The 14,143-nt window shown below is 41.6% G+C and overlaps 1 long non-coding RNA gene across 1 annotated transcript in view; it reads left to right on the top strand.

Moving 5' to 3' along the window:
- Positions 1 to 110: 110 nt before the first annotated feature.
- The window catches only part of LOC125884869 (uncharacterized), a 30,519-nt gene continuing 16,486 nt past the window's right edge, over positions 111 to 14,143 (top strand). Inside the window, exon 1 of the long non-coding RNA XR_007448767.1 lies at positions 111 to 187. This is a non-coding gene — a long non-coding RNA (uncharacterized LOC125884869). The remainder of the gene's footprint in view (positions 188 to 14,143) is intronic.

Genomic DNA, 14,143 nt, shown 5'->3' with positions numbered 1-14,143 from the left:
TCATTTCAGCTCTAAGTTTGACTTTTCTCTGTCTAATGCGTCTTCTCTGTCTTTATGTCTCTCTTGTGTTTTGTGACAGCTGTGGAGCTTTCTGTCTCCAGGGCCGCAGACCTGTTTGGAGGGTCATCAGCAGCAGGAGTCACACCTGGGCCAGGTTCAAAGATGGACATCACCCTCTTGATCAAAGGTCAGTGTAGCGATTACCCCTCCGGTCCCCCTCGGACGGAAAACGTCCTTTTCAGTTTTTATTTTTTGATAACTTTGGCTGTGTTCATGCATATAGCATGACATTTGGTCACAAACCTTATTTTTGGTGATATTTTTGAAATTTTAAAGCCGCTCCTAAATCAGGCCTAAAATGCACAAATGGCAACGTTTTATGACACCTCGCCTCTCGGACCAAAAACGTCCCCATCTCTCTCTCTCTCTCTCATATCATTTGTCACATCATGTAAACAAACCTCATAGGCCTATCAGTCGTGCACTCCAGATCAAAGCATTCCTACGTTTGTAATATTACTTTTTAAAAGAGAAAAAACACATTTTATATTGTGATATTTACTGGAAATGACATACAATACAGTGAACTCCCCCAAGCCAGCTGCCACCTATGTTGTTTTTTATAGTGAAATAAGGAGGCATCATGAAAATAACTCCTTGGTTCAACTTGACGAATCAGCCGTTCCTCGTCCACTGCGATGCTTTCAGAGCGAGCAACAGGTGGCCTATCAATAGAAACAGGCCCTCCAGAGGAAGTTCAGCTCTAAATGACTCAGCGCATCAATTGCAGCCAGTTAGGACGCCTCTTTCATCGCTTCAAATCCAAAATGTTGCCATATTGGTGCAGTTTTAGTTTTCTTGAGAGACTAACTCTGCCATGTGTCCTCACATCGCCCCCAAAGACACATGAGGGTATTTGTGAACAAGCACAGCGTGCACCATGATGTCCTTCACGTTGCCGTGACTGGCTCACAGCCCGTCAGACACTGTTGTCTCCATTCATTTCTTTATGAACAAACATTATTTTGTGTTACTCTGGTTGTGGTAATGCTTATTACTAATGCAATACATGTTGGATTCAGCTCTGTTACGCCGTCAGCACAGTTTGATGATGTAGGCTGCTTTGAAATTTGCCAGAACGTGCCATAATGACAAATGTGGGTTCAGCTGGTTTGCATGAATTCAAACCTGTTTAAGCTCGTACACCTGACCGGCAAAACTGTAAATCAACCAACTCTACTGCTTACGGCACCCACATTTATTATAGATTCCCCCAGACATGCTTTCAAAGGCAGATGATGTTGCTTTTGCATTTCAGGAGAGACTCAAGTTCCTGTCAGTGTGTTTATGATGTGACAAACTTTAGAACAGACTATTCTATCAGGGCTGTGTCTATAAAACTGCAGTACAGAAAACAGACCGTATCTCCACTGTACTCTCTTTATCCTGCCATTCATTTATTTTCTCTGTAAATTCCTTCAGGAAAATCAAGACTGAAGATGAGCTATGATTTGATACGACTTCTGGAAGCATCTTACTTTTACTCTGTGCATTAACTGTGCAGTTTTACAGTCCACCAAATGTCTACATTTGAGAGCACATAGGTTCATGAATAATATGGTTCATGGTGATCAGTTTATAATTCTTAGAGCTCTCCTCTGTGACATGCTCTGTGTGTAGAGGACGGTCAGTTATGCTGCAGGGTGAGAAAACTGAAATAATTACTGCAGATACTCAGCTGTGCTTCATTAGAGATGATACGGTGCACATACCTGGTGATGACCAGAGGATTTTGACTGACTGAAGAAGCAAAAGCAAAACATAAGTTGTTTTTTGTTGCTGTAGTGATTTTGGAGAGGTCTGAGGTGTCTCGTGACGAGCTGGTCTGAGCAGACTGAAACACAAGTGAACATAACGTGTGCTTGGACGGTACCTGCTCTGCCTCCAGCAGCAGCCGGCTGATAGAACGCACAGTAATAAATGTACCTGTGAGTCACAAGAACATGGCTGATGCTTCCATGGACACGTTACTCCAACTGGTCTCCGCCAACCTCTCCATTCACACTGTGAGTACGTGAGCATACATGTATGAAGACATCATAGGCTAACACAGATCATTAATAACCTTAGATTAGTTCAAAGAAGACCGTAAGACATATTATTCTGTCTCTGCTTTGGTGTTTTTCAGACTCTTTAAGAACAACATTGTGGACAGAACATCTGTAAAGAAACACAAGCAGATTGAAATGTGGTGAACCGGTCGTCAGCGTGCTGGTACTGTGCTCATCAGGTAATCGCTGTTTTATGTTTAATATTTATTTCTTGTCCTGAAAGTACTGTAGATTAATTTCTTATGGTGTTCATATTTGTGGTTGACACCATGTGATAATTCTCCCACATCAGATTGTTCTGTTGGGATCATGACTTCATTATTTTTGTATTGTGGCAAAACAAGCAGACAGAATTTATCATTGTGGGAAAAATTATTTTAATTTGGATGCAGAGCAGTACTATTCTGAAGTAGTGTAAAAATGGACAGCTGTAAATATACTAAAAAATACTTGATATAAAAGAGTCAAATGCCTGTAACCACATTATTTCATTGAGTTATGTATGTCTGATTTACATTTATTACAGTCATGTTAGAGAGTATACGAATTAAAATTAAAAATAAATAAAACCACTTATCTAATTTAAATTTTAATTATAATATAATAATAATAATAACATAATTTATTTTACATTAAATTAAGAACATTGATAGCCAACTAATTAATTCAGTTGCTTAAAATATATTAAACTATCACTTGAGAGCTCTGATTGATAATTAAAAAGAATAATTATTCCCAAAATGACCATATCAGTGGTAAAGATTGAATGATTTTGGGGTTCTAAACACAGTAGTTTGTGATTCGTTCATTCTTGTGCAAAATTAAACAGACAGCGAGTTTGATCCTAAAAAACACTGATTGAAAAGAAAGCACACAAAAACAAAGACATAATATAGAGAAAAGCGGCAATTCTGAGGTTCAAGCCAGCACAGACCTTTAAAAGTTGAATGCTGGGTAGGATCAAGATCTTTGACAATTTAGCGTGCCTGCATTAGACATAAAGAAAAGGTTTTATGATCATCAGAGAGACAGTCATTTACTTACATCCAAATCGTTACTGGGCCACGCTCTTCTTAAGAAACACAGTTGCTTCCGATTGGTCAACAGCAGGAACATTTTGGGGACCTGTTTTAATGGCTGAGTTAAAAAGCCCACAGAGTTTGATGATGTGTGAACAAACCCTTTTTCAAAATAATTTAACACATGTGGTTCATCATTATTATTCAACATACCCTGCAACTTTTGTGATAATGTGACAATCAGTTTCCGATTTCTAGTCTGATGTTATCCCACAGACATTTTTATTTCTTTCTTTTGTGCATTTGTGTTGCCCCCTAGTGGTCAATTTAAACCAAACTTTCAGGATGTGTTTCTGGTACCTCTGACAGCATTACTTGAGAGGGTTGTGATGATTGGCTCAAAGGTTGTGGGGTTTTGAGCTAAGCCACGCCTCCTCTAAAGTTTATTGGTCATTGAAAACAAAATATATAGATATCAATAACAGTTCTCACATCATTCTGCTGATTTCAGGTATATTGTCAAATATTTTGGTGACATTTGGTTGAAAATAAGACGACACAGAAACGTTGTGCGTACAGTACAAACTACAACAACATGTTGAATATCAGTGCAGGCTAACTGTTAAACTGATCTGAACACTATTTAAAACATGTGATTTCTAGTATGGGAAGAATGTCTGTGTCAATTTTGCTCACATTTGAATGTAGACTTTTGAAGATAGAGATTCATATTCCATATTCTTAAAAATGTAGCGTGACGGACTCCTGAATGGACTACAAGCTGCAGCATGGCAAAGTTTTGTTTTAATTCAGTGGATGTGCTGAAAAATTTCAGCTCTGTAGGACACACTGGTGATTTATTATGATTTATTGAAGTATGGAATGTGAAATGTCTTGAAATTTAGATTTATTGTAATAAGCCACACCATTTACACAATAATCTCCAAAATGTATGCATCAACTGAGACGTGACCCTTACTGATGCAAACCGAATTTCGTAGAAATCTCTCGAGCTGCTTACGAGATAAAAAAGTTTTTGCATGTGTAGCACCCCCTTGTGGTCGATCTGAATAAACCTTTCGGGGTGTGATTCACGTACATTTGTGTACAGGTCCTATAAGTTTTGTGATGATTGGTGTAACGGTTAAGGAGTAAATGCCATTGATGTGCTGAGCCACGCCCCCTCTAAAGTTTCAATTTCAATTTCAATTTTATAATAATAATATTATAGTTATAGTTCTGGCTACTGTGGTACAATATGTTGAAAGTATGTATTAATATCTGGCAGTATACATGTGTGACAAAAGTCATATGTGTATAATAACAGTAGAAGTATGACTAATGACTAATGATGGCAGCAGCAGCAGGAGGCATCTGGCAGGACCACGGCAGCAGCACAACCACACACGTCACGCTGTCCAGGCACCGCTGAAGCCGAAGAAGAAGAAGAAGAAGCCGAGTTAGTGACATCCACAATGGCCGAGTTAGCAAGATGCAGTAATAGGATACGAGAGAGAGAGAGAGAGAAGGAGAGAGGGTGCCCGGTGTATTATAGGGGGGTCCTCCGGCAGACTAGGCCTAAGTCAGCCTAACTAGGGGCTGGTACAGGGCAAGCCTGAGCCAGCCCTAACTATAAGCTTTATCAAAGAGGAAAGTCTTAAGTCTAGTCTTAAATGTGGAGACGGTGTCTGCCTCCCGGACCGTAACAGGAAGATGATTCCACAGGAGAGGAGCCTGATAGCTGAAGGCTCTGGCTCCTGATCTACGTTTGGAGACTTTAGGGACCACGAGTAACCCTGCGTTACTTAAATGTGTGTGCGTGTAGTGGTAATTTTGCACGTCCTTCACACTTGATAGTTTTCCCTTGTAGTTTGGTTATTTTGCTGTGTGTGTGTGCATGTGTTGGGCACGGAGTGTGGTGAGTACTCTGTCCCCATTTAACTTTCCCCTCCCCGACTACAGCTACGTGTAGTGTAAAAGTTTGTGCTTAGTAAATCAAGTAACACTTAGTAAGATATCTAAGTGATTGGGAAACAAAAAAGAGCCATATAATCATGTACAAGGCATTATAAAAGCTTTGAATCTGTATTAGATACTGTCAAGGTCATTTACTGAAAGAACACACCATGTCCTGTTTAATGATGAAACACATACTCAGGTGCTGTAACTAGCACACACTTGCTCACATATTGTACTCCAAGGTTTTATTTTGCATGAAACTAGAAACACTGTGGGCCGTGTAGAAGTCCCTGGAATTCACATCTTGCATGAAACTAGACGCATTGTGGACTGTATAGAGAGTCCCCAGAATGCACATATTTTTAAAAAAATAGAGCGAGAATGGAACCGAACCTAAGGGAAGGAATTTTGGGAAATTCCAGGCTACATCACACCATTAAAAACGGCCCAATCAGAATTGGACACAAAGAAGCTCTCCACCAATAGAATTGGGTTCGAGTAGGAAGTATTAGCAAAAAAGGTGAAGACTCGTCTGGATCTCCACCAGCATATAAGCTAGGGTTCTGAACGCAGTTCTTTAGTCTTGCCTGCGAGCTTGACTCATTGGGTTGTGATGTGTTTGTTGCCTGCGAGCACATTAAACTCAGTTGCATCTGATTCTACGTGTCTCCAGTGATTTTTTTTACCTCTGAGTATTTGAGTTTTTGATATCTAATGGAAGACAAAGAAAGTCCGTTTGAGAGGAGAAGAGCGAGGTCGCGAGCTAACTGGCCCAGCTCCCGACCATTTGAATTATTTTTCTACATTATTTGGCGAGCCAGCCAGGAGGACGAGGAGGTCGGATCCTGGGATCGGGGGGTGCTTGGCTGCGCATCAGACGTACAGGTGGCCACCAGATAAGGTAAGCAGAGCCTTTTTCTGCCTAAACCGGGTGCGTCTGAGGTGCAGCTGGGAGCCGCCTGGGTCGGAGGTATTTGACAAATTCCTCTCCTAAAGAACCTAAAATGTGATGAAAAATTACTAACTAATAACACAACATTGGAACATAGATGATATATTGCTGGAGACAACTGAATCTAGTGCAACACAGTGTGTGTGTGTGTGTGTGTGTGGAAGTTAGAGAGATAAACATGGAGAGTGAATGCGGCAGTGAGTGAGTGTGTGTATGTGTGTGTGGAACGTGGGGGAGTGAGCTAGAGTAACCAAGCAGGCAAAAGGAAGAGTGAATGTGTGTGTGAATGAAAGGAAAATAAGTAACAAAAGTAGATAAGATAGTTAAAGTATTTAAAGTATTGAGAAAACAGAGAGAATAAAGAAGTGAAACCGGTAAAAGAGTCAGAGGTACTCAAAAGCACATCGTGGTTACTGCTGCGAAACTTGCCAACACTTCCTTTAGCCTGTAGGGGCGGGGTGTTGATGCCAGCCGGCAGGCTCGTGGGCGGAGTGCTGGTAGTAAATCCGCGGATACCGCTGTTGGCTTGCCTAGCATACCCTGAGTGGGTGTGTTAGGGGAGACACCAGGACTGTGATAGGCGGTTTACTCTTAAGAGATAAAAGGTTTTAAAAGAAAAAGTTTCTGTGGATACCGCTGTTTTGAGAAAAGTGACCTCCCAGCCAAGAAGGAGGGGGAGTCACCGTAGACAAAACGGGACTGAACGGACAGAGCTTAAGACGTTGCAACCAGAGAGAAAAAGAGAAAGAGACCAAGAATAAGTCAAAAAAGTTAACAGATCGATCAAAAAGTGTAAAAATTGTAAAAATCTGACTGTGCGCTGTAAGCTTGTTGTACATACATTATAATATATCTAGAAGTTAGGCGTGCAAACACAGTATAGTGTTGTAAATACAGTTAAGGTGTTAAAAATACAGCTGTAAAAAGACTGACAAATCACTGGGAGACTGACTTGACTGAGAGTACGAGAGGAGGAGGTGAGGACTGCAGCTAACACAGACTTGGGAACTCAGCCAACGGTAGTAGGCTTACACAAAACAGAGCTTTGTTATAATTTGGCATTTGGGTCTGATCTTCATTGGGTTAAAGGTCATTACAAGAAAATAGACAAATTGGGGTTTAAATGTTTTGTCATAATCTAACATCTGTGTTTGTTTTGTGAAATCTGTTTTAAAGTTGTTATATGAGGTAGTTATTAACAGTGTCTCAGTGAAACAAAACCAGACAAGGGCAACCTGACGGCGTCAACAAATTGTCTGGGGACTGGAAAGCTAACGGTACCAACGAAAAGTCCACGTTTCACTGATTGAACCAGTTGCTCGGGTGAACTCCATACAAACTGGTTGGCTGTTAAGGAGAATAAAACAGATATATCTGTTATTTTAATTTTAATTTTGAAGATAAATAAAATAAGTGATAAGTACAGCTTAAAATAAGTAATTATAGCTTATATGAATAGGTTTATAATAAATAAAATAAGTAAATAAAGGCAGGTTGAGATCAAACTGTTCAGAGCTGGGTGGAATAGAGCCAGCAGAAAACAAATTAAATTAATAAATCAACCTGTTGCAGTAGGGAGGTGAGCACAGGGGAGTGACAGTGAATCTAAAAATAGATGGATGAGGGAGAAATCATTGAAGACGAGATCTGGGGAGAAGAACACTGTTTAACTGAGGGCCCGATAGAATACAGGGGAATATGAACACATTTGGGTTGGAAAGAAGCTACATAGACAGCGAAGGGTGAGCAGATAGAGAGAATCAAACTAAGCTGTTAAATAAATCAAGTACACAGGCTCCCTGCTGCAACATTGTGAGATCGAATTAGGCTGACTTCACTGGTACAATATTGTGGACCAGAGATAACACAAATAGGGAGAGTAATAAGGCAAACACATAAATTTCACCAGTGATAGGTCAAGAGGTGAGGTTATACATAACTCACAGAACACCTGAAATAGGAGGAGAGAGCAGTGAAGCTTACAGGATTAATGAAGTCATATACAATGCCATCAGAAAAAGGCAGAGAGGGACAGTACAGAGTCAGCACGGGTTCAGCTGTTAAAACTCCAATTGGAAGATGCACGACGTAAAACCAACGATGCAAAAAAAAAAAAAAAGGAAAAAAAACAGAGAAAAATTAACTAATCAGATGGTTCGGCAGCTTCCGCCCTTCCCCATACACACTCCAGATCTATTTCCGACCCCAGAGTGGGTTGATCCTCGCCCTCCCCAGTGGAGTGGCTCGAGAGGAGGTACAGGAGGATTCGGAGGCAGGGGTGGGGGTGGCGGCCCAAGAGGGGTCAGACGTAGAGGGTGTTTTATTTGTGGAGCCACCTTGAATCTCCCTGTGTCTAAACACCAAATATCATCCTCAGCAGTTGAACTAACTGGGTTCTCGGGACAACCACAAAATCTGCCGCTCACCAAACCGCTCACTACCACCATACTCCAGGCTGAACAGACATTTTCACGCAGATATGTTTCTTCTTTGTCATGCCCTGTGAATCTACTGGGGAGAGATGTGCTGCTGAAGTGTGGAGCTTCCACACTCTGCACCCGGACGGGCTGATAGTGACCTTCCCAAATGGCTACACTGTGAACTGCTCGTTAACAACTGTGCATTCCTCCTCGCAAATGTTTTTATCAGCGGATACCTCCCCCAAGGCTGAAGGACATTGAGCTGGTATCTACTGGGGCCTTCTCGAGCCAGAAACCACGGAGGCGCCTGGCATTGGCACTCTCTATCAGTCTTGGCGTCCTGGGTTCAGTCATTAAATCCCTACACCCTCCTCGATCCCCTCCATGTAACTCTTTATTATGACAGGATTGGCAACGAGCTATGTCAACAGGCATCTTATAATGAGATAGAAGGGAAAATGTGGGAGATAGGATCCACCTGCATATTGGTGGGAAATGGGGGAGTGGCTGCAGCTGTTGAACCGACCTCAGAGCAATTGTAGTAGTATGAGGGGACGAAGGAAGCCTCCCCTCACATATCCTTGACAGTGCATGCAAAAGATTTAGGCAATATGTGTAAAAAAAAAAAAACAGTATTCACAGATGGATGTTGTTTTAGACATCCAATGGAGGGACTGAAAGCAGCAGGGTAAGACAGACAGAGACAGGGTTTGAGGAAATGATTACACAAAGTGTAACAGGAAAAGAATCATCTCAATTGGCTGAACTCCAAGCAATGATTATAGCATTAGAATGGGCTGAAGGGAAAGAGTGAACATCTACACAGACTCTGCCTATGTCATAGGAGCGATCCATGTGGAAATGACACAGCGGATCAGATCTGGCTTTTAACAGCAGCAAAGACCCCATTAAGCATGAGAAGGACATGAGGAGACTACGGGAGGCTCTGATGAAGCCGGCACAGGTAGCAGTGATTAAGTGCAAGGGTCACGACAAAGCAGGGACAGTTGTCTCCAGAGGGAATGACGCAGCAGATGTGGCAGCCAAAAGAAAGGCAGGATACAGTCAGCAGTATGTAATGCTACAAACAGAGAACAGTGCATGACCTCCTGCCGCCCTGTGATGTAAATATGTTAATAGCAGAACAGCAGAAAGCCTCTCCAGAGGAGCTCACAGTATGAGAGAGAGAGGATGCAAAGACAGTAATCAAATTTCTGATCAATCAATACATTCCCACGCATGAGTTTCCCAAAAGAATCAGAACCAACAATGGAACCCATTCCAAAAACAGAGATCTGCAAGAAGTAGAGAGCTTTGGGACTAAAACACACATTTGGCACAGTCTACCACCCTCAGTTACAGGGGGTGGTAGAAAGAGCAAATGGGATTCTGAAAACAAAATAGCAAAAATAGTAGCAGATAGTGGAAATAAAACTTAACTGTGTGGATGCTTTACCGCTTGCACTAATATCAATGCACTCACAAGCTAGCAGAATCACGCATCTAACACGCATGAAATGCTTACGGGCGGCCCATGCCGCTACCTTATAAGAGGTCCCCATGAGGGACCGTCCTGGAACAATTACAGGCGAAATGTTTGATTATTTACGAAGTTTAACCCGTATCCATAGGGCTATCTTCCAGCAGGTGAAAGGCACCACCAAGGACAGAAGGGTCGAAATCCCAGAAGACCTTCAATGCATACTTCCTGGAGAGTGGGTGTACGTCAAGGTGTTCGAAAGGAAGTGGGACCAGCCACGTAGAGAAGGTCCATACAAGGTCATATTTGCCACACCAACTGCCTTGAAAGTTGAAGGTAAGGACGTTTGGTTCCATCTTAACCACTGCTGCAGAGCTAACAACCCAGAGAGGGTGTCAACAGAGAGCACCTCAGAGGAAAACACCCCATTCTCAGTGGCTGACGATGGACCTCATGAGTCGCCACCTGGTAGCTGCAGGGCTGATGATGAGGCCCAAGCGCAGAAAGAACAGAGAGGAGAGAGAGCAGAGGCAGAAAGAGAGCAGGAGAAGAAAGCAGCAGCTCAGAAACAGGTGAAGATGGTAACCTGACTCAAGTTTACATATGTAGACAGAGACCAACAAGTACTACATTCCAATTGGAACACTAAAAACCTCATCAATTCTTGATTGGTTAGAAAAGTTCTCTGTTGGAAAAATCTTACAGACTATAGGAGTAATATTTGGACTCGGCGTCCCTCCCCTAGTACAGATCCTGATAAGACGGGCCATAAGAACGGCCACAGGACAATTTATTATGCTGATACAACAGCAGAAAAAGCTCCCCAAGAAAGGCGAATTGTGGAAACTAGATAAACCGTGGATAAGATCCTATGCACCCAAAAGAAAAAAGAAACGATTTATATGAAACCACGATTGATAATACGGACGTATGTGAGAATATGACTGACAATATAAACGTATATGAGCCAATGAAGGGGAATACGAGGTTGTATAGAGGGAGAGCCGATTCAGGGTAGGAAATAACCACATAATTGGCAATAGATTCAGGAAAAACCTTGCTGTTACCAAACCCATACTAACAATCAACTGATTAACATTATATAGGTTATCTATCCTCACGGGCAATTAGGAGGAAAAGGAGGAAGTGAACTGAACTAAACAATGTCCTTTCTAACACACAGATTGGTGCAGAGCATGGCCAGCATGGGGAGATCCCTGTATCCAAAGCAGCAGAATCCAGGGTTGGCCTACCAAGAGCGCCCAGCCATGTCAGAGGACCAGCCCCATTTGAGCCCAGGCTAGGGATGACCTACAGCGACAACTGGTCAACCACCACGAACTGCAACAGGAGATCGAGATGCTGAGAGGGCAGGTGGCGGTCCAGCAATTCAAGCCACAAGGACTGACATGAACATGATGAAATAACAATGGCATTTTGTATGATGATGTCATAATATCATTGACACGTGATTTGTGTGCAGGACAACAAGCTGTGATTTATGCCTACTCCTTAATAAGAAGACACATGTCGTATGTTATTCATTAATGAAGAGATGTGTGACGATATGATGATTGATGAAATATGATCTATGAGTTAGAGCTGTTGATAATCACTGGAAAATGATTCATGTGTGGTAATAGTTAATCTTAATCAATAGTTATGGGACTATATAGCCCCAAAGGGGGGAATGTAGTGTAAAAGTTTGTGCTTAGTAAATCAAGTAACAAAGTTAAGATATCTAAGTGATTGGGAAACAAAAAAGAGCCATATAATCATGTACAAGGCATTATAAAAGCTTTGAATCTGTATTAGATACTGTCAAGGTCATTTACTGAAAGAACACACCATGTCCTGTTTAATGATGAAACACATACTCAGGTGCTGTAACTAGCACACACTTGCTCACATATTGTACTCCAAGGTTTTATTTTGCATGAAACTAGAAACACTGTGGGCCGTGTAGAAGTCCCTGGAATTCACATCTTGCATGAAACTAGACGCATTGTGGACTGTATAGAGAGTCCCCAGAATGCACATATTTTTAAAAAAATAGAGCGAGAATGGAACCGAACCTAAGGGAAGGAATTTTGGGAAATTCCAGGCTACATCACACCATTAAAAACGGCCCAATCAGAATTGGACACAAAGAAGCTCTCCACCAATAGAATTGGGTTCGAGTAGGAAGTATTAGCAAAAAAGGTGAAGACTCGTCTGGATCTCCACCAGCATATAAGCTAGGGTTCTGAACGCAGTTCTTTAGTCTTGCCTGCGAGCTTGACTCATTGGGTTGTGATGTGTTTGTTGCCTGCGAGCACATTAAACTCAGTTGCATCTGATTCTACGTGTCTCCAGTGATTTTTTTACCTCTGAGTATTTGAGTTTTTGATATCTAATGGAAGACAAAGAAAGTCCGTTTGAGAGGAGAAGAGCGAGGTCGCGAGCTAACTGGCCCAGCTCCCGACCATTTGAATTATTTTTCTACATACGCCCAGCCGTCCTGTAGTGCTCCTGCTTGTATTTTAAACCCTTTAGATTAATTAAGTTTGGTTTATTTTAAATGTGCTGCTTAGTGCAATAAAGGTTGTAATCTTGGGGGAAGCCCTTTGTCTTTGACCATGATTTGACCGTCACCTGTATCATTTTGGGGCATCTGTGGCCTTTTAGATGGTTTAAGTGAGCCTTATAATGGAAGTAACTTCAAAGTAACAAACCAAACCTAATTCTGAGCCCTGATGCGGCTCTGGCCACACTTTGTAGGTTGGATTCTGATTCTGTGACACTCTGCCAGTGTATGTTTTTTACTCACAGTACAGACATGGCTCCTGGAAAGCAACACTGGTGTGACTAGAGGAGATTTTACTTTTTTCAGGTGACTTTTCATTTGCAGCTGGAGCTACACTTATGGAAAATGTACTCTTCTTTGGCCGAGATGCTTTATTCATTCTCACGTTTTCATAAGGTTTCCCTTATCTTCAGCATCCTTTATTTCATTAAACACAGGGTCTGCAGCTATTTTAGCCTGCCTGTTGATGAATCTGACCAGATTTCTTTCTTTAATGTCAAATGCAGCAACTTTCTTTTGTTTTAGTCTTACTTATTGTCTGTGTAGGTTCTCCCATTTGTGTTTCGTTTGGTGAGATAGGCCAGTATATGTGTTGCCCCACTGCCTCATTCTCTTTGGTCTGTTTGAGTTAACACCTAGTTTTATTTGCCTTATTTTTCAGTTGCATCAGTTTAATTGCGTACTTTAATCTATAATCATACATCATCATTTATTAGCTCATCATATTTTGTGTGAATAATCTGAATCTGTAAAGGAACCAAAGTAATTAAATAAATGTAGTGCAGTAAAAATGACAGCCTTAATTCCAAAAAAGTTGGGAACACTGTGTAAAACTTTTCTTCGACCAACACTCAGTCAGTGTTTGGGAGCTGAGGACACTAACTCTTTAAGCTTTTCTTGCTTGATATCAGACATCAGTGTCTCAGCAGTCCCATGATGCATCTCTCCGGGGTCGACGCTTCATCGTGTTCCACACATGTTCAGTGGGAAACAGGTGTGGACTGCAGGCAGGTCAGTCTGGTACCTGCACTCTGTCACTATGAAGCCACACTGTTGGAACACGTCACAATGTGTCTTACTGTCTCACTGCAATAAGACGGGATGTCCCTGAGAAAGACATCATCTGGATGGCAGCATACGTTGCTCCAAAACCTGTATGTACCTTTCAGCATTCATAACATACGTTACGATACGATAAACTTTGTCTGCTTGCACACAAATTAGTCTTACAGCACAGCAGGCCCCATTGCATAAACAAGAGAAAAAGAAACATACAGAAACATTACAAACAAGCAAACACGACACAAAAAGAGTTTCCATTAATGCTCTTCTGTCCTTAAGTGTGAATCTTGATTTAACTTTAGAATTGACTGGTGGACAAAAGATCTTTGAAGTCTCACTTTCTTGGTATAGCATATCTTCTGTGTGATGGTAACAGGGCATATTCCTTCTTTACAACATGACTGCCATTTGATACAATGTTTTTTGCCAGCCTTAATATGCTATTTCGCTAGGTTGAATCATACAGTTTAAGAAGTGGCTGACCAACAGTCTTTCAGCAGGTGTTCAATTGGTTGAGCAGTTGTGATTTCAAAGCGACAGACAGGCATCCATACCAGGTAGTATTACAGTATTG

This window comes from Epinephelus fuscoguttatus, linkage group LG24, assembly GCF_011397635.1.
Source record: "Epinephelus fuscoguttatus linkage group LG24, E.fuscoguttatus.final_Chr_v1".
Classification (NCBI taxonomy): domain Eukaryota; kingdom Metazoa; phylum Chordata; class Actinopteri; order Perciformes; family Serranidae; genus Epinephelus; species Epinephelus fuscoguttatus.
The sequence above is the reverse complement of the archived record's forward strand: the minus strand, read 5'-3'. Positions and strand labels throughout refer to the sequence as shown.